This window comes from Pan paniscus, chromosome 4, assembly GCF_029289425.2.
Source record: "Pan paniscus chromosome 4, NHGRI_mPanPan1-v2.0_pri, whole genome shotgun sequence".
Classification (NCBI taxonomy): Eukaryota; Metazoa; Chordata; class Mammalia; order Primates; family Hominidae; genus Pan; species Pan paniscus.
This window is the reverse complement of record NC_073253.2, coordinates 95,083,860-95,104,937: the sequence shown is the minus strand read 5'-3', so window position 1 is coordinate 95,104,937 and position 21,078 is coordinate 95,083,860.

Genomic DNA, 21,078 nt, shown 5'->3' with positions numbered 1-21,078 from the left:
ATTTAATATTCCTCTCTTTTGTTATTTTTCTTCCCCAATAATTCATCTTGGTTTTCTAAAAGCTATCAATGTATTTAAAAATTATTATATGTTTAAAAAAAATACAAAGAAAAATTTCAATCCCTAAAAATTCAAATAAGGGAGGTAGAGAAAGTTACTAGAGACTTTCTGTGAATTCAGTACCCCAGACATGAAGTTTTAAATGATTTACATCTCTCTTTTGTTTCTTCGAATTGACAAGCAAATTGAGTCAAATATTCATTTTAGGATAGATATCAAAGTTGTTTATTATATTGTGTCTTTGGGGAAAACAACAGAAAAACAGAAAGGATACATGATAACTTAGAACTTTTATAGACTACCTGTTGAAGAGATCAATCAAATAGCCCTTTCAACTAAGTCCGTTATTGCATCAATAATTACTATTATGATAAGAAACTTACCGTAGGCCTTCATTTTTGCTTGTTACTTTTACCTATTAGTATCATTAACTTTGTGTGATAAATCTTTTCTGTTTTCTTTACTTCTTTCTTCCACTTTTTTCTTTAAAATTTGATATCTCAATATAAGAAGAAATAAGAGCAGGCCAGGTAGAAAGTAGCATGTAAAATGTATAAAATATGACATTTGCTAATATAAAATATTTAGTCATTCATGAGTTAATCTATAGTGTTCTGGTCTTCTAAATGTTACTAATCTTCTCAACAATTCAATTATCTGATAATAATAATATAGCAATATATGCATCGCCAAATGTCATAACAGATTTATTTCTCTAGGAAAGGAAGAATGTAAGGGTATTGTTTCAGATAAAATATGTGCTGTTATTAGGTTACATTAATATTTGAAAGAACATTGCTGTATAAATACTGTGTGGAATGTGCCTTTATCATCCAGAGATCTAAGTTTCCATTGAAATATTACCATTTTCATCTACTTTTTAAATTTTATTTTTAAATATACATACAGCAAATTTACTCTTTTCCATGTGCAGTTTTTGAGTTTTGACAAATACACTATCATTAAGGTATAGAATGGTTTTGTTACTCCAAAAAAAAGTTATCTGCTGTATAGTAAAACATGTTCTCCAAGCCTCTTAATCCCTGGCAATCACAGTTCTGTTAAAAATAGATAAAGCATTTGAAAAACAAATTTATGTGCTTGATACTAAGAGACTCCTAAAAGTAAGCATGTAATCGCAATTCTTACATGTTACTACAAACGTGATAAAACGTACGAGTGAGCATTTTATTATACAACCCTGGCATATTTGACTGCGATTTGCAAAGGTAGTCAATTGTAATACTATCTAAGATTTACAAATGCTATTGCTTTGAAGAAAAATATTTGATTCTGGAAGTGTACTTTAGCAATTACATTACTGGTTTTGTCTTCTAATTTGTGAAAAAGTTCACAAATTAAGGAAAAAATAAACAAAATAGGAAAATACAGGGTAATACTTCAGTGAAAGGAAGTAGGCCCTAAATATACTTTCATAAAAAAATCTTACTGTGTTTTTGAGAAAGATTTGTTTGCTGATATTTTCTGATTTTACCAGGAAATCTACAGAATAGATAGTTATCTGTGAAACCTTACAAAGTGCTTGCATAGGCCAGTGGGATAAAACACACAAATGAACAGAAGATTTGACAGAAGAAAGCATACACACATGCACGCACATGCGCGCACACACACACACACACACACACTGACATATATATTTCATATATGTGTGTGTATATATATGTGTGTTTCATGTAGCTATACTATATTTTTGACCAACTAATGCGGTGTAGAACACATGGAAATTAAATCTTCACCACAGTGCATATCACCTGAGGTCAAATATATCAACAATCTGTTTCTAATCGAGAATTTTTAAAAAAGTAGCTTCTTAGTTCAAGTCTTTAATAATAAATAGATTTTCAGTTTCACTAAAATGTGCAGCTTAATATTTTCGGAAAACAAGTTAATTGACTTTTTCACTCATACATAGTAGTTTTCATGACCAAAATCATTTAAAGTATTTAATAGTAATATACATTATGTTAGAATATACATGGATATACTATACTTGTATACTATAATGTATATTGTATGTACTATATGATATGTGATTTATGTTAACTCACACAAATCAATTTCTCTTGACAGTATGTTATTAAGTAAATATATCTTGAATTGTGTGCTGTGTTGGGTTTATCTACTTTTATTTTTGGAGGCAGTGGCTCCCAGATACTGTGTGCCATATCCTGATGTCTGAACAGCTGGCAGAAAAACTGCCAATTTTATCTACTTAAAAAAGTTAAAGTTGTATAAAAGAAATAGCCAGAATTATGCTAAAAATACTTGAAACATTATTCCCTACTGCAGTTTTCCTCCCATGTGTATGGTTTAGAAGTCTTTATCATTAAAAGAATCCCTCTTTGAAAATTTTGAAAAATGCAAAAGCCACATGACCATGTACCTTTAAAAATATTTAGAAATTTCCTTTTTTCATTGCATAGGTATGCTAATTAAAACAGCACTGTAGAAATATCATAACTCTGTTATTCTAAAGGCCTGGTGACTCTGTATGAGTCGAGATTGTTTAAAATGACCTAAATTATTGACTGAACACAAATACATCAAAGACATTAAAATTTAGCTCTGTGCTTCCAGACATACATTTCAGAATCTGTGACTCTTTGAAATCATGGCAATAACTTGAAAGAAATCAGAAACCAGTCTAGCTGGGAGGATTTTAGAAGCTTCTCTTGGCACTTAGAGAATTTAGAAGATTCACCAGGCATTTATAAAATTCCTTTGATATCATGATGTCTAATGAGACATTATGGGATTTAAGGCTATGGATCCCCAATCTTAGCTCCCTAGTGACCATAATGAACCACGCTTTCATGAGTAAAAGGCAATAATTCACTCCTACTACAATTTTATTTTAAGTACTTAAAATAATGTAGGGTAAACATTTTTGGGGAAAAGCAGCCTATCTCTGTATCATATATCTCACCTTGGAGATATTTGTTATTTAATTCTGCATTTTTGGCCAAGACTACTTCCCTATGCCAAGTCATACAGTTGCCCAGAATTACAATCTAGTTTACATTAAAAGTGAAGTTCAAATTAAACACAAAAACATAAAATGGCAACAGATGCACGAGTAACTACCAGTGGGGGGTGTCTATTTAGAGGCTAAAAAAATGAGATTTTATCCGTAATTAAACCTGTAGAAATTGCTGATTTCAACCATTTGGGGCTGATAAAACAGTAATTTTGCATATGTTTTATTTTTCTAGTGTTGTAATGAATTATCACAAATTTAGTAGCATACAATAACACAAATTTATTATCTTATAGGTTTTGAGTCCAGAAATCTGAAATGAATCTCACTGGGTAAAAGCAAGGTGTCTGCAGGGCTGCATTCTTCTAGGGGCTCTAATAATCTCTTTTCTTGCCCTTTTCAGCTTTTAGAGACTCTCTACCTTCCTTGCCTCGTAGCCCCTTCTTCCATTTTCAAAGCTAACAGCACAGCATCTTCAAATTTCTCTTTGATTGACTCTTCAACCTCATTCTTCCACTTTTATAAGAACACTGGTGACTACAATGAGCCAGCCTGGATAATCTAGGAAATCTTTCCATCTTGGAGTCATCTGATTAGCAATCTTAATCCATCTGCATCCTTAATCAGTGAAACAATTTTTTGGGGGTATCAGTTCTTGGAATTTTGCCTCTAATACGTATCTATAAATGTCTATCACCTTTTACCACTAGGGATAGCAAGGTGGTAGTGTTGATTTGCACTTCAGTGGAACATTTTTTATGTTACCTGGAGGAAGCACTCCTCTGAATCGGCAGAATTCTAAGTAAAGAAATAAGAAGGCAAAGTATTATACATGCATCATTAGATTTAATAATGAGATATTTAATTTTTCTTTCTACCCTCATGTGTGTCATCTGAACCTATATTCTAGCTGTTGGAGAAAACTCACTACATATTGGTCACTGATTTAAAGCATATAAAATACCATGCAAGAGAGCACCCAAATTTGTAAAGTGTCTCCTAGCTGGTACAGTATTGAAACTTCAATATGTCAGTCTATCAGGCCAGCTGCTTTGAGTTATGCTAATACCAGTGAATCCAGTATGAGTGGGTCCTTTAACTTACTTAATTTGCTATAAAAGTTTTGCTATAAAAGAAATTCTTTAATATGAAGTTCATATTACTGAGACCCAATGATTGCTTGAATATATATATGTATATGAATATATTTATTAATCAATTTGTTTTTTCTCTCCTTTTTACTATTTTATGATTTATAGGTAATGATTAATTTTATAATATCACTATAATTCCTTTTTCAGATATCAGAAATCTCAGGCTCAGAAATGTTGAATCACCTGTTATATCTCAAGTCAAAGAAATAGTAAATGAAAGAATATGTTTTAATTCTTGTTTTTTTAGCCCCAAGTTCAGCCCTTTTTGTGTAATAATAAGTTGTTATCATTAAAATTGGCTAAATGATCATATTAAGAGTAAAATTTATTAACACATTATTGGCCATTATAATAAAACTTTCTATTTATGGGTATAGTTACTTGCAGCATCAATATTTCTTATCTGTCAAATGAACTTCTAGGAGGTAATATCATAGAAAATATTTTATCATTCCACAAGATAAAAGTGTTTTAAATTTCCTATTAATTTCAGGAGCATACATTCACACAGACACACACACACACACACACACCCCTACACATGCATACAATCGTGTGTGTATACATGCAGATACATACATATATCATTTTGGTTTTTGGTAAATTATGCTGGGATAATTTACCCTTATCAGTTAACCTACTTGAGCAAAAAGTGAGATTGGTCAAAAAAAGAAGAGTTTATAATAATAAATAATAATATCTGTGTACATAAATCTTCAATATTGCATTATTTTTACTGTAATGGGATTTAAAATTAATGGATCAAAACCACATAGAGACACAATGCACAAATAATTTATCTTGCATCTTTCATATAGAAAAATCAGTGTATGAAAGTAAAAACATTAAAAACTAAAAAAACCCTCAGGCATTCATATGAATCAATTGCAACAGGGAATTAAATCATTTCTTTTTAAAAATAAGGACAAATGTAAACTGTGGTTGAATGCAATGTGGTATTCTTTAATGGATCCTGGAACAGTAAAATGGAAAAGTGATGGATAAATTGAGGAAATCTGAATAAACTCTGTAGTTTAAAGTATTATATCAATGTTAATATCTTACTTTTGATTAATGTGTCATGCTTACATAAAATATTCACATTAAAGAAACCTATGTTTACAACTCTTATGAGTAGAAAATTATTTCAAATAAGAAATAATCCTCAATTTATATATACTTAATATAAAAAGGCTGAATTATTTTTCTCATTAATTTCTTTACCAAAGATGAAGATAACCATAATTTTCCACTTTGCTTTTAGGCAGAAATACAGAGTTGGATACTGTATAAATATATATATTTATAAAAGAGAACAAGAAAACTAAATCTTTTAAAATGGGAAGTCTATCAGAGAGTAATTAGGATGAGACAAATACATTTGGATAAATTGCAGAAAAACCAGCTGTTTGTGATTTACTGTGTATGTATATTATTCTAATTGGTGGTGTTATTTGTAAAGTTATTAGCTTCTTCTGGGAAAGTCATCCAAGCACAGACATTATAGAAAATGTCTACTATATGCAGATATCCAAGATATTTCTTAGAGGTGCAATTTTGAAATATTCCACATTAAAGTATAAACGTAATCTTTACTTTACATGAATCTTTATACTTTACATAAAGTATAAACGTAATCTTTACTTTACATATTAACATTCTGTCAATATGAGTGATACAAATTTAAGAAGAAAGGAAATCATTTGGATGTATTCAGTTTACACTAGGAACATGGCCCACAATGCAGATGTCACTTATGGATACAAACAAGTTTCAAGTAGAAAGGAAATGAAACCATTTATATGAACACAATTTTAAAACTATAGTAAGAGTGTAGAAATATATTTATGTTAAGAGATTAAAACTATGTCAGAAATATAGACTAACTTCATAGGAAAACAAATAATATTTTATTTTTTAATTTATAGGTAAACAATGCTGATAGCTCATTACACAAAAGGTAAAAATTCTTAAAGATACAAGGCAAAATTTATGCTTTCATAGGGTCAAATACTAATACTCAGGATTGTAAACTTTGATTGCTTTATTAGAATCGCTTAGAGTGAGAATGCATTATAAGTGAAAACCATCGAAATAAATATTTTTCCATGCCCAGAACAAGGCAATATAGGAGGTATGTAAGCAAATGGAGATCAATGAAGAGGTAATTGGTGAAGAAATACAAATCCCTTATTTAAGATCTCACACACACACACAGACACACACACACACACACACACAAAATGCTTCAAAGCTTAAGCAGTTGTTGAAAGCTTTGAAAAAAAGCAAAAGCGAAAACATAAAACTCTTACAAAATGACAACTTAAATATAGGGATCTTCTGTAAAATGATTAGATAAGCACACTGTGTGTGTGTGTGTGTGTGTTTATGAATGCATTGAAACAGATACTGTATGTGAACCATTTTGTATGTAAAACATATGCAGTAATAAAGCACTTCATGAGAGTTCTTCACACAGAGATCTCACTGAGAAGAGCAGCACTGATTTAATTGGGACTGGCTCTTAAAATGGTTTTTATGTCAAAATTTTACATGCAAGTTAGTACTTCTGGTTTATCAGAAAGACTTGAGGCATTGAAAATTTGCTATTCTTATTTATTTGTAGATCCGCATTTTGCTATTCAGCTCCAAAAAAAAAAAAAAAAAAAAAAATTCCAAACAAATGCCACAGGTCTTCTTCCTCACCTGAAAAACATCAATTTAATTTAATTTTCCTGAAAGTTACTAGTATTTTGTTGTTCTCCACTTATTGTTTTGCTATCCCTTTCCTTAATAAAGATACCTTACATCTTCAGCAAAACTACTTTCAAACAACTTTCAAATACATTTCCTCATTTAATTTTCGCAGCAATTTATGGAAGTAGAAAGGTCTTGTTATCACCATATTAAATGAGTAAAAAGAAACTTTAGAACATTTAGGTAGGAAGCTGAAGATCTTAAAATTAGTAAGGAGCTGAACCAGATAAGTAGCTTAGAACTTTCCGTGACTACAGCAATGTTCCTTGCATTTCAGCATCCTGCTGTTAGCTTTTTGTTAGTGATGAGCTGGTACTTCACAGGAACTTTTTGTGTAACTTTGTTTTGACACACTGTGTATCACTCAACATAACAAACCAAAAGCAGATTCTATCACAAACCCTGTTTTAATTTATAAGAGAAGGCAGCAAGTCATAATAGTATGATTACTCAAAACAGTTTATGTTGTTCCTCTCCCCATTATTTTTGTTGCCTTTTTTTGTTGTTGTATCTCGAGTGTATACACATGTGAATGTAAACAAGTAGCCACAGAATTTTATTAACTTTCATTCTCCAGGAACAGAAAACCAAACACCGCATATTCTCACCTAAAAGTGGGAGCTAAATGATAAGAGCTTATGAACCCAAAGAGGGAAATGACAGACACTGGGACCTACTTGAGGCAGAAGAGTGGGAGGAAGGAGAGAAGCAGAAAAGATAGCTATTGGGTACTGGGCTTAACACCTGGGTGATGACATAATATGTACAACAAACCTTCATGACACGTGTTTACCTGTGTAACAAACCTTCACATGTACCCCCAAACCTAAAATAAAAGTTAAAAAAAACCCTTTTTTTGTTCTCATATTGTGCATTAGATCTCTAGAGTTGTTTATCCTGTATTTCCACTATTTGATATCCTCTGACCTATATCTCCCCATTTCTTCTCCCCCTCCCACTGATGGTAACCACTGTTTTATTCTCTATCTCTGTGTATTTCAGCTCTTTTTTGTAATTCCACGTCAGTGATATCAAGCAATAGTTTTCTTTCTGTGTCTGCCTTATTTAACTTAATATAATGTCCTCTAGATCCATTCATGTTCTAGCAAATGGGTCTCCATATTTTTAAAGACTGATTAACTTTCCATTGTGTGTGTGTTTGTGTTTATACCACATTTGCTTTATCCATTCATTCATAGACGAGCATTAGGTTGTTTCCATACCTTGGTTATTTTAGATAATCCTGAGTTTTTTGTAAGATTGTAGCATTTATTAAAGTGAAGAAATTTTAAATTTTAAAACCATACTAAGTCATGTAGAAAAATTTGTATTAAAAACAAAATCAAATAAACAAAAAGTGGACAGATATATACTAGAACCAATAATTAATAGGCTAAACATGCTATCTTAAATATGAGGCTTCTTTCATTTTGGTTATAATTTATTAATTAATATGGGAAACCTAGTTATTCGGTGCTCTCTTTTTATTAAAGACATTTAGAAAACATTGTTTAGTTAGTATTATAGTTTAATTTTTTTTTCTAAAACTGAGATTCATGGGATGTTAATGCAAGGTGCCCTTGATAGTATAAATGTAGAAATCACTACAATAGGCAGTAAAAATATCTGTATTCTGATGGGGCATAGATTTCCTGTAAGCCTACCTAAAATTGCCTGTTTTTTTTTTCAGCTCACTTTTCCCTTGACTTCTAAAGCACATATTTACCTTGTTAAGAACTTTGTCAGCAAATGGATTTACTGATATGAGTCACCTTATGGACCTAGAGGCTGAATCTGATCAATGCTTCACTCTGTAAACAAGACAAGGCTATCAGTAATCTTACAACATGGACATCTATATTGGCTTCTTGTATTACAGCCAGACATATAACCAACTAATGGGAGAGAGAAGACATAAATATGGGAGAGAGAAGACATAAATATGGGAGAGAGAAGACATAAATTACTGGATAACATTAGTGTTTGTGAACTACCCAATTTAGAACTGTATGTTGAAATCATAAGGCACTGAGATTACATGCTGCCTCTGCGAGTTTTGATTAGTGGAAACATCACAACATTTTATCATTTATTTGCCTTTTGCAGTTAAAAACAAACTGCACTTTTGTTTGTTGTGCAGTTTGTAAAGTAATCCACTTTAAAAAATCTACCTACATTTTGAACACTGTTCAAGCGAAGGTGCTCTATAAGCATGATTTTTTTTTAAATCTATGGCCCCATATAATAGGAACATTTGTTTACATGTCAAACAAGCTTCTTTAATATATTAACAATGAAAATATCTAGCCTAGCTGTCAAAATAAAAAGGTGGGGTATGGGAAATTGTTAAGAACATAGTCTGGAATAAAAATAATATAAATAAATTAATACATCTTTACCTTTTTCTTCCTTGACTACATGTGCCATTATCCACAAAAGCTAATACATATCCTTACCCTTATTCTCAATTATTTAGTTTACTCTCCTCAACCCTTCCTCTTATAAAATGTTTCACCTTAAGTGTAGATTAAACATCTCTCTTCTGCAATTCAAAATAATACGTTTAATGTATATCTTCACTCATACTTACTTTATCTTACCTAGAGAAAGAAATATTTCTGTCCTAGTTCGGACATAAAGGCCTAGGAATTTATACTGTTAGATCACCAGGAGCCAAAAATTATCTGTTTTCAAAATTTTAACCAAATACCAATATTCTAATAAATAAGCTGTTGCTCTAGACAAATAACATGAAGTAAAATATACAATGAATTATTGATTTTTGTTTCATTTCTTTTGGTCAAACTAGATAAACAACAAGGTATTCTATGTAAAGAATAACCATTTTTCAAAGAATACCAATATTTTCCCTTGAGATGACATTTCACAAAAAGGATTATTTCTTTCATATCTCATAGTACAAACTTAGAAAATGTTTTATTTTTGTGTTTGTTGTTCTCTTCTGAACTACCTCCTTAATGAGTTTGGCATTCTGCTACGTATTGGTCTATCTGCTATGAATGCCAGGATCTTAATACATACTTAAATTTAAACATTCTAATTTATCCTACCATTTCACACACACAACAGTTTGTGGAAAATGTATATTAGTAAAAAATTATGCATGGATTTCAAAAAGGTTTGTACCAAAATAAATTCTAACTTTTATGACTAATTTTTTAAATAATTGTTAAAATATATAAATAAATATTAACTTGTTATAATACATGTCAGTAGAACCTAGTTTGAGGGATTAAAAAGGATAAGAAATCAGTCTGAAAAGAGTCCTATCAGAACAATATGAATTGTGCTAAAATTGAAGCAACAACAAACATTAAACTTATGGCAAAGCTTGGGTTGAATGATGGTGAAATCTTTGATGGTTTATGAAAAGTTTATGAAGACAATGCCCCAAAGAACTCAGCAGTTCACAAATGGATAACTCATTCTGAAAAGGAATAAGATGATGTTGAAGATGAATGCTGCAGCAGCCTTCACATCAATCTGCAAAGAAAAAATTAGTCTTGTTAAGGTTAATGCCCTAATGAAGAATACCAATGATTAAAAGTACACACAATGGCCAACACCATAGAAATCTCAGTTGGTTCAGCTTACATAATTCCAACTGAAAAATAAGTTTAACAAATTTTCAAACTCAATGGGCACTAAAATATTTGTGCCCAGATCAGCTACTGACAAGATTAGAGATTTCAATGAAAATTTTAAACAACTGGGATCAAGATCTGAAGTATTTATTTGATGAATAGTAACAGAAGATGAAATATGGCTTTGCTAGTATGATCCTGAATACAAAGTACAATCAGAGCAATGGCTACTAAGAAGTGTAATTGGTTCAGTCAAAGCAAAAGTGGACCTGTCAAGAGCAAATGCTGTGGCAACAGTGTTTTTTTTGGATGCTCAGGGCATTTGTTTTCTTGACTTTCTGGAGGGTCAAATAACAATAGCATATTCTTATTAGGAGAGTTCTATGAGAAGGTTACCCAAAGCTGTTGTACAACAGCACCCAGAAATCTTCACCAGAGTCCTTCTCCCCATGAAGATGCTCCTGCTTATTTCTTTCATCAAATCAATGCAATTTTGTGAGAGTTTTGATGGGAAATCATTAATCATCCACCTCACAGTTTTAATTTGGCTCCGTCTGATTTCTCTCTGTTTTCTAATCTTAAACATCTGTAAAAAGGCACACATTTTTCTTCAGTTAATAATGTAAAACAACCCTGCATTAACATGCTTAAGTTCCCAGGACACTCAATTATTTGGGGATGAGCTATGTGGGTGTTATCATTGCTTAAAAAAGTGCCTTGAACTTGATGGAGCTTATGTTGACGAACAAAGTTTATATATTTTTTATTTTTACCTTTTGATTCTATTTTCTATGAACATTTTGAAGTTTGTATGAGTATATGCTTTTATACACATATGTATGTGTGGGGTGTATGTGTGTGTGTATAGCTTTTTAATCTTTTGAAGACTATGCATCATATATCTCTTCTGGGATATACCTTATACCAGATAAATGAAATAAAAATTATTGCTGAATGAATATGGAATGAATTTATACATTTAAATATCAATGCCAATCATTTCAGTGGAAACCTAGTTTAGTCTTTTTAAATGAGTCTAAGTCATTACTATATAAAGAAAAAATCAATCATAATTTATATTCTTACATTATACTTATATAAGAGATATCAATAAAGAAATAGGTGTAACAAAATATGGAGCTTTCATGGCAACTATATATTTGTCTTGAATATTCTTACCTTTCTTGTCTAGTATATTTCTCCCCAAAATGACTTTAAAAGTCAAATTTCTAACATCCAAATGCATGTTAATAAATATTTTACATGACACTTTATAAGTGAAAATATATTGAGAGTTTTTTGTAAAATAACCCTGCTCATATCAGTCTTTTCTTACCTTTAACACTGTCAAAGATGACAGCCTCAATTAACGTTGCTCTTTTGACTCAGAAATTGTCAAACATTTCATTTTATCATTTCTACACTTGCCCCTAGACTTAGACATAAAAATGGGCAGCAATAATCATTAAACATGAAAAGCAGAACATTCCCTGTTAATGACAGAATGGCATAGGGTAATAGTAAGAAGGAGCAAGCAAGCAAGTAGATAAATATATTGACAGCTTGCTTGTAATAAATCAACACCCTTGAGCAGTTGCAAGCAAGAACCAGGCACTGTGACAGAAGAACATAGTGACAGATGGATTCTGAATAAGCTTTGTCCCTCTTCTCTTTTATAAACCAGAAAGAAACAAATGAAAAGAAGAGGAATATGTGTGGATTTCCTGTCTCAAATCGTTACAAAGGCAAATACTCTACCTTAGGAACTTAGTAGACCATGTCAAGTAGTTAGAAAAAACCATATTTGCAGAAGGCAAACACACTTCCATAGATCACCTTCAAAGGAGAATCTGAACACTGAGGATTCCCTTGTCCAATATCTTGACAATAAAAATAATAAATGTTAGTGCTCCTCATTTCATTCCTATATATATAGAGCTTATGGTCAAGGTCGTTATCATGGGGAAAACATCTTTGCTACTTTTGGCCTGTAGACTCTCAGGTTTGTTTGTTTTGTTTTCTGTCTTTGGGCTTACAAAAGGATGGAAAATATATTACTCAGGCTTTAAAGATGAATAGAATATATCCTAACTGCATTCTGAAACTTCCTAGCTGAAATATCTGAGAAGCTCAACTATATAATGGGGGAAAAGAAATAAAAGGAATCCAAATTGAAAACCAAAAAGTAAAACCATCCCTGTTTAGAGATGACATGATCCTCTACATAGAATATCCTAAGGCCTCTATAACAAAACATGTTAGAACTAATAAATAAATTTAACAAAGTAGAAAGATTCAAAATCAACATAAACTAACTCTATTTATTTACACCAATAATAATCTATCCAAAAAAGGAAATTAAGACAAAATTCCTATTTACAATAATACCAAAATGAATAAGATATTTAGAAATAAATTTAAACAAGAATTTAAAAGTCCTGTAAATGAATAAGACATGTAGAAATAAATTTAAACAGGAATGTAAAAGGCCTGTACACTGGAAACTATAATACATTGATTAAATAAATTGAGGGACAAAAAAATAAAGGGAAAGATAATCAATTTTTATAAATTGGAAGAACTAATATGTTAAAATATCCAGATAGCCCAAAATGATCTACATATTCAATGCAAGCCCATCAAAATTGCAATGGCACTTTTCACAGAACATTTTTAAAAAATATAAAATTTGTATAGAATTTTTAAAGACAGAATAGCCAAAGCAATCTTGAGCAAGAAACAAAAATTTGGAGAAATTACACTAATTTTAAATACAAAGACATAATAATCAAAAGAGTGTGGTACTGACATTAAAAAAAAGACAAATACACCAATAGAACAGAATAGAGGGCCTCAAAATAAACACATGTATTTATGATTTACTACTTTTCCACATGTCCACCAAGATACAGTGGGAAAAAATATAGTCTCTTGAATAAATGGTAGTGGGAAAATCAGATATCCACATGAAAAGAATGAAACTGGATTTTTATCTTACACCATATGCAATGATCAACTCAAAATGGATTAAAAGCATAAACATATGAACTGAAATAATAAAACTACTAAAAATTAAATAAAAAATATGCTTCTCAGTGTTGGCCTTGACAATGATTTGTTTGTATATGACATCAACAGCACAGACAACAAAAGCAAAAATAAACATGTGGGACTACATCAAGCTAAAAAGCTTCTGCACAGCCTGAGAAACATCAACAAAATAAAAACGTAGCTTATGGATTAGGAAAAAATATTTGCAACCACTTATGTGATAAAGAATTAATATCAACAATATATTATCTGATAAGGGATTAGTATCCAAAATATATAAAAAATATATAAGGAATATATAAGGAACTCAAACCACTCAATAACAAAAAAATTAAAAATATAAAATAACCCTACTAAAAAACTGGCAAAGGACCTGCATAAAATTGAGACCTAAAAATGGCCAACGGGTAGATTAAAGGGGAGTTTTTTCCTTAGGACAAATCTTACAAAACTCCTCCTTCTTTCTATTGAATTTGTGGTGTCTTCCTTCAAAGCTAGTTTGACAAATTGCTTTTTTTCCTCAGCTTTATTGAGGTATAATTGACGAAAATTATATATAGTCAAGGTGTGCAATGTGATGCTCTGATATGCAAATACATTGTATAATGTTTACCACATTCAAATTAACTAACACATCCACCAAGATACATAGTTACCAGTTTGCATGTGTGTGTGGATGTGTGGTAAGGACACTTACGATTTACTCTCTTGGTAAATTTTAAATATACAATACAGTATTATTAATTAATTATATTAATATTATTAGTATTATTAATAAGTATTATTATTAGTATTATCATTATAGTCACCATGCTGCATATTAGACTCCAAGAACTTACTCATCTTATAACTGAATGTTTGCAGTCCTTGACCAACACCTTCCCATAGTTCTCACCCCACAGTCTTTGCAACCAACTCTCCTACTGCGTTTCTGTGAGTTTGACTTTTAATGTATTTCACTGTAGTAGTCAATGTATTAACTAGGTAGCTCCCATCTAGTCGGTATACTTTAGTGAGCAACCAGTGCTATATGGATCAAAAGAGCCATTTCAGGGAAAATAAATAAACCGTTTGTGAGTTCCAATTTAACCTTAGCCTAGGAATTAGCAGCTCACTGTATCAATGACATCCATGGCATTATATATAATAAAATTGAAGGTAAATATAAGCAGATAAGTATTTGATGACCTGATTTTAAATGCCATTTTAAGTGATTTTTAAATGATGACCTGATTTTAAATGTGATTTTTTAAATCACATGAAATCCATCATCCTTCTTTTTAAGCTTTTTTATTTCCTACCGTGCATTGATATTGAATCCATTCAAATTCTTATACACTAATTATATACCTTTTTCCTGTAGATTAACTAATTTAGCTTAACTTTGATTTTAACAAAAAAAAATTTGGCTTGAGAAATATATTATATAAATATATCTTCACAGCATAACAGGCTTGAACAGACTCTGAGACTCACCTTATTTGAGAAGCCACAAAGCACCGGAAGGACTTTACCAGTAAGGAGACTATATAATGTAAGGGTAGTGTTGTAGCCAATTGACCAATTCAGGATTGCTAAATATTCTTTCTCACTTCTCATAAATTACAGACAAATTAATAAGCAATAGCAATCAGAGACTCACCCAGTAATTCAAATTAGTTTTTTATATCTTATGTGGACTCCAAGGTCATTTCAGAACAACAGCTCACACAAATAAATAAATAATAAAGGATTTGAAAGTTCTTTGTCAAATGGGATTCATTAGTACCATTATTTCTGTAAGAAATAGTACCATTATCTCTTTATGGGTTCAGAAGATTAGTCAGAATATATTTTGCTAATATATTTAGAGTACATATATAGAATATATTTAAAATATTTAGCAACGTAATGTATATATCTGCAGTATTTTACCTATCATACAATCTAAGAAGTAAAGCCGTACCTATCACTGCTCTCTGTCTATTGGCCTCTCATGTATTTCCACTGCTTGACTCCTCTGAAACCACTGTCTGAAATTTTCTGTTTATCAATCCATTGCTTACAAAAGTATATATGTTTAATATGCATACATAAGTATATATATTATGTGATATGTAAATACATGCTTTATCATGTAAATGTTATGATATATAATCTATAATATAGGATACATATATCACAAATGAATATGTATAATTTATCATATATATGAAAGTTTGTATTATATAAAACAGTATATAATATATGCCATGTATATCACATATAAATTGATATAAAATCTGCTTTATCATCTACACATATATTTTATTATATGTACTTTAATGTGTATATATATCATATATACCATATATACATGTGTTTAAATATATTTATATATATCTGAAGAAATGTAACATTTGTTTTGAATTTATAAAGAGGCTGTCATATTGAATATACTCCTCTAGAACTTGATATTTTCTTACTAGTCACTTACATTCAACAAAGCTTTCTCCCTTTTTTTTGGGTAAAATTTACTTCTAGTATCCTTTCTTTATCTTCTTAATTATGCCTATTTTTGAATCATTATACTGTCCCTGTCTTCTATCATTTTTGTGGACCAATTTTGTCATCAATATGTCTACTCTGTAATTAAATAAATAACTTTTTGGTTTTGTTGTTTACTGGTTCCTGATCTTTTGATTATTTTCTCATTTCCTTTACTTTCTTTCAATTTATTCTATTGTTACTTTCTTAATTCTTAAGTTGAAAACCCAGTCTGTTGATCTGCTGTTATTCTTCTTTCATAGTATAAACATTCAGAGCTTTAGGTTTTATTCAAATCATCAGTTTCACTTACTACACAAATTTTGATGTGATGGATTTTTTTGTAATTCCTTTCTACATGGTTTAAAAGTCCATCATTTCTTTAACTCGTATGTTAAATAGAATATATTTAACATTCCAAATATATATTTTACATTAAATTTTCATTATAAACTTCTAATTTAATTTTATTGTGCTCTGAAAATATAGTCTGTATAATACAAATTATTTGAATTTTACATTGCTATATAAGGAATTATGTAATAAATTTATATAAAATTTCCATATGTACTCTAAACTTCCACATTAAGCTCATGAACTTTGTTTAAATCTTTATGTCTTTTCTTCCCCTTCTCCTTTTTCTCCCACCTGACACCTGTCTGCTCTCTCTCTTCCTTCTTCTCTGGTTCAATAATCAATAACTGAGATATACATGAGAGAATCATCCACTGCTATTTTGGTAGACTTTTTAGTTTCTCACTCTTATTTTAATCAATATTTTACTTTTATCTTTATAATTTTGATAGGTCCATCAATATTTGTGATCTTTATCTTTCAGATGAATTTAACATTATCATTATGTAGTCATTAACATAGCTATATGAATTATTTGCTTAATCAATATTTACCAAATTTTAAATCTTCAATCTTTCTGTTTTCAGAATTAAATTATATTACTTGTAGAAAGACCATCACTGATTTCTTTTTTAAATAAAATCTGACAATCTTGTATAATTTAAGTATTCTTATTGTAGATTAATATATCTTCTCAGCACTGTTTCCAGTTATCAATCTCTCTACTCATGAAAGTTAAGAAATTCTTCCTATGATATACATTACTGACTTTATATATTAAGTAAACAGATTGTTTTCTTAAAGAAATGTTTATTACTGAAATAGTCACCATTTTCACAGAATACTTTAAGATGATTTGAAATTAATATTCACAAAAATTCTATTTACCTCTACATTTAATGACTATTAGTCAAGTCGTAATTTTACTGTCTATAAGGATTCTTAAGATGTGGGTCTTATTCTCAAGGCATTTATCATCCAGTTAACGTTCTCAATCCATGCAAGTCTCTGAGAAGTCAATCTATTTAAAGTGGATCTTAACAAACTATCATATCAAACACCTGTCTAATCATGTTCTCGTCAACATCATAGCCATCGTTATCAGTATTCACCATCCTTCACTGACTTTTATTGAGCTCACTGCAGTATGAGTGTGTAATGCTACTTATGCTATTAAAATGTTTACCATATATACATGTAGGAGAGAAAAAGTGTATCTTTTTCTCACTTGTTGCCAAATTCATGGCTGAGACACCTATAATAAAAGATAAAATAATAAGAGAAATATCAGTTTTATGAGACATGAGAGCCTTCGGAAATGAAGACCCAAATAAATAGATTAGTCTGCATATTTTTATGAGCAATCAGGTAGAAGTATGATTGGAGGACAAAAGGGAATGATCTAATGGTGATACACCGCAGGGAACTGAGCAGTGTATCTGAGTTGGTTCAGATTGTTCTTTGTATCGCGTGGTCTTTAGAGATAAGGACATTCTTTCCCTCTGAATATAGGAGGACCACTTCTGGAATGAGTGTCTATGACCCACTTTAGAGAAAGGTCAAAGAATTCTTTTCTGGCCTACTTCAGGGGAAATTGATAGAAGAAGGTCAGAGAGACTTTCATGCTTCTGTTCATTTCTCAAATTCCTTCAGCTTAAAATACTCAGTATGCCAAGTAGCCATATTTTGAAATATATTTTAAACTTAAAAAGGCATATATTGAAATTATTATATTTCTGTACACTTTGACTAAAAATAGTCAAAGGCTTTTCATGATTTATTAAGTGAAATGATCGTAGGCAAAAATTCAAATTTCTCCTCAAAATCATGATATGTATTCTGACCAGTCTCTCCACTATAGAAATTTATCCTATACCTTCAATATTCCTTAGTGCCTTCCACATCATCCCAAACTCACTGTTATTCATTCTTTTCCGTAATTTTAATTATTTATTTAGTACTCCATACACTATGCATTTAATGTAGTAGCTACCATAGTGAGCAAAACAGATTTGATCCCTAGCCTAATAAAACTTTCAGTTTTGTTAGACATTCTTATTCTAACTCATTCCGTCAAAAATTCTACTACTCTCTTAAGCTATCGTATCAGTAAGATTTTAAGAACTATAAAGAAGAAAATTCAAAAACCATACCCAATTTCTCCTCTAGATATAATCACTATTAAAACCCTAAGCAGTTTTCAAGCTCAATTAAAAGTCAACGATTGCCAAATAAATTGCCCTAATTTCTTTGACCAGGTAAAATATCTCCTTTCTTTTGAATTGTAAAAGCACTTGAAAATTGCCTAATAACACATTATATTTTGTCTTGTATTATAAATATCTATATATTTGTTTTTTATTGTTATCCTAGAATCTTGAGATTTGAGACCTTTTATTTGATACTTAGCAAATAGTACTTATCCTATAAATATTTGTGCAGTTTAAATTACTTGGTGTTGTTTCTCCACTACTTTCTTTATACCACTTTACATACCACTTTATTTAGACTTCAGATATTTGGTCATGAGATAGAAATTGCACAGATTAAAGAGAAAATTCATAAGCATGACTTAAGTATGTATACAATGTGGTTTAGTAGTTAAGACTGTTTCAAGAATCTGATAGTCAATATACAATTTCCAAATGTGTCAAAAATTTCAGATTTTACAGCAAAACCTGTATTTCCTCATATACAAAATAAATATGGTAAACATCTCCCTTATACCATTGTTTTAAGAATTGAATGAGGTTAAGCAGGTAAGAGGCTAGCATGCTTTAAGTATAATACATTATAAAGACAGTTTTTATTATCTTGTTAATTTATTATTTTACATCAAGTCAATTTGGTTTTGTATCATTCAAATATGGATATGTGTGTGTGTGTGTGTCAGTATACTTAAAGCACAAGTGGAATTTGTACTGTGTTTGAAATCCATACAGGTTTTTAAGTTGCCTCTGCCAATACTCTCCAGCCAAAGACCGTAAGAAACACTCCACAGGGAATAATGAGGCTTCTCATTTAGGGAATCTTAGAAAGGATGTATAAGATTTAAACTTGTGGTAGGTGATTTGGGAGTGATAGAGGAAGCATAGCTTGCCTATAGTTTATGTGTTGTTCGGAAGCGAGAGTAAATTTAGATTGGGAATAACAATAATGTGTATCTAGAAGGAAAGAGGATTAGAGTGAGGCCAAATGAAATTAGCAAAGAAACAGCTTTCAAGCTATTAACTATCATTTGGTTATTTTTATGTTTGGAAAATAGTAATGTTTGTTGTTAGTTGTCAGACTTGATTACATAGTGTTTTTTTTTTTCTTATTGATCTATTATGGTCACAGAGTGGCCTTGTTTGATGATATTCTGTGAAATGCCTTATGTCCACCAAGAGAACACCAAGGCATTGAGGGCCAGGCTGATAGCTCCTTGCAACATGAAGGACAAACAGATTGTACTCAGCCAGGCTGTGGCTCTTAGTGTTGTTTTTCTCTGTTACCTGTCAAAAAAACTTCACATATTCATTCCAAAACAGTTAGTTGCTAAGGTAGAAAGTGTAATAACACTGATCAAAACTGGAAACAAATTCTTAACAAATGCAACTTATTTTTTCTTTTCTTTCATGGACTTTATTATAAAATAGTAGGTGTAAACATTGATCAAAATTTTCTAAACAACTGTGATATTGCACCTGTATCAATTGCTACAAAGGAGAGGTAAATGGTGGTATGGTAACTAACAGAAAGCGAGGTTAGCTAACACTATACTGGAAATTACCAAAGATTTATCAGAGGAAGTCACAACTTATTTGAGATCTAAAAAAAGGAAAAAGAGGTAACAAAGTAAACAAGGAAAGGAACAGTACTCCAGAGAGAGAGAACATATCTAAAAACATCCTGTATCCTGTGTGCCAGCACTGAAGATTGGTGTAAGAAGAAAAAAAAGCCATAGGTAGAGTCAAATCATATGTGTATTTGACAGAGGTCCAGATGAGAGGCTAATAATAGCTGAAAAAATGGGATGATGGCCAGAGAGGAAAAAGAAGATAGATACAAGTATATTTAAGCATTAAACATGGATAATATTAAATTGACATATTTAATAACTAATTAGTCAAAATAGAGACTCCTAATTTTTTGATTTGAGGAATTGTGCTTATAGTGTCAATCACTTATTTAGGGAAGAACGGTAATGTATCATTTTTAGGAGAGAAAAAAATTAATTCCTGCATAAGATGGAATCTCAAATGGTTTAGAATCAGTTAATCTCATGTGGGCCCCAGAATAAACAGATCTACAAATCATAGAGAATGATAGGGCTAGAGATATGAATTTAAGAATGGACTATAAATGAAAATTAAATTCATTTTGTGAGTTTTGCCCTTGTTAAATAGTTTTTGCTTATGTGTTGTATTTTAAGATTAGCCTAGGCTGGGCGTGGTGGCTCATGCCTGCAATCCCAGCACTTTGGGAGGCCGAGGTGGGTGTATCTTCTGAGGTCAGGAGTTCGTGACCAGCCTGGCCAACACAGTGAAACCCCGTCTCTAATAAAAATATAAAAAATAAGCTGGGCACGGTGGCAGGCGCCTGTATTCCC